This window comes from Sorex fumeus, unplaced genomic scaffold, assembly GCF_029834395.1.
Source record: "Sorex fumeus unplaced genomic scaffold, SorFum_2.1 ptg000041l, whole genome shotgun sequence".
Classification (NCBI taxonomy): Eukaryota; Metazoa; Chordata; class Mammalia; order Eulipotyphla; family Soricidae; genus Sorex; species Sorex fumeus.
The window spans coordinates 8,537,544-8,539,385 of NW_026606098.1; positions in this window are offsets into that span (position 1 = coordinate 8,537,544).

Genomic DNA, 1,842 nt, shown 5'->3' on the forward strand with positions numbered 1-1,842 from the left:
CTGGCTTTTTATGCTAAATCCACCAATCTGGGTGGTCAGGCGGCTGAATCTAACTCTACAGAAGGGCACGTGCCTCCTTTGGGTTTGCTCCCAGCACTGAAGTAAAAGAACGTGAGTGTGGGGGCCAGGGCCAGAGAGCACAGCAGGGAGGGTGCTTGCCCTGACACTGTCCTCCCAGGCTCAATCCCTGATCCAATTCCTGATCCCATAGGGTCCCCTGAGAACCACCAGGAGTGATCCCTGAATGCAAAGCACAGCTGGGTGTACCCCCCCCAAAAAAAAATTAAGTTTGGAAATATTATTTGGCAGCCGAGCATTTGCCTTGGATGGACGAAGCCCTGGGTTCGTTTCCCATCACCACAAAAATACTTTTAATAATTTCTCTTTTATTGGAGTATAGCAAATCCACCGTGTACACGCATATCCTAAGCCTCAGCAGCTCCTAGATTCACAGGGCAGGGCCGTAAACATCAGCCGCGGCTTCCCGTGGCGTTTCTGCATGTTGGGGGGAGCGGCCGCAGGCGGGAGCAAGGCCTTGTCAGCGACTTGTTCTTGTCATCAGTTTGTTCCTCTTCAAGTCCATGTTTCCAAGAACCATCACTGGCTCTCAGGAAGGTTTCTGAGTCACAGCCCCACGCCCCAGTAGAACGTTTCCTGACCTCAAACCGCCCCACCATGCCTTTACCCAAGAATAACCAGGTGCCCTAGCCTCCCTGTTGCAGAATAGCCTGGACCGCCTCTCTGAGACCTCCCGGGTCCTGGTGTCACGCAGCGAGATGGCTTCTGTATTTACTCGTTTGCCTCCTGGTTTGGGACCACACGCTATGCCAGGCTCCGTGGGTGCCAGTGTGTGATGGGGACAAAGTGTCTCCCCGCTGCGCCTCCTCTCCCGACCCTGTGTTCCAGTCCTGACGTCGGTCTGCATATGTACAGGTTCGTGTTTATTAAACGCTACATTAGAAAAAAATCTCCCGAACACATGGAGCCCACAGCACCCTGGCAGGAACTATTCTCAGCCTGTTCTTCAAGCTTGAATTCATTGACGTGAAGTGAATTCATTTGCCCGTGCAAATATTAGCGAGATGAATTCAAATATTAATTGATTTCATTGAATCCTCAAAATAGCCTGGTGAGGTGGAAGTTCTTATTTTCCAACACTATGAATGAGATTCTCCATGTACAGTGACATCATTCTCTTCCGCCCCCAGAGTCCTCCAGTCCTCCTCCACATTTGACTGATCCTCTGATTCAGGAGGAGGGGTAGGAAAGGAGCTGGCAGGATATTTTAGGGTTCTCTTCTGGAAGTGGAGCGACCACTTCCTTTATGTCCCATTGGCCGAAGATGAGTCACGAGACCCTGCCCAGCCATAAGGGATGCTGGGAAATGTAGTTTTCCTGTAGTGTGTACAGGAAAAGGAAACTGTTTGGGGGATATTATAAAAGCTTTGTGGGCCTTCAAGATGCCAGCTACTTTATCCATGTCCTCCTGTTCAGTACAGAAAAATAATAAAGTGACAAGGAAGCAGATACACAACAATCTTTTGGGGGGGCACAGTTGATGGTGCTCAGGGCTTATTCCCAGCAGGACTTAAGGGACCCTCTTCAATGCTGGAGATCACACCCGGGATCCGTCACATGCAAGGCAACCAATATTATGTCTCTTGCCCAAGAGAATTATATAACGGTATCACTGGAGATTTTATCTGGTCCCGGTAGGGGTAGGGTGGGTCGTCTGTGCGCAATCCAATCCCTGGGTCTCTGGTGGTTGGTGGAAGCAGACAGGGCAGGGTAGGGTAGGGCTCCTGATTATAATCCCTTTGTCACCTGTGGTTGGTGGGAGCA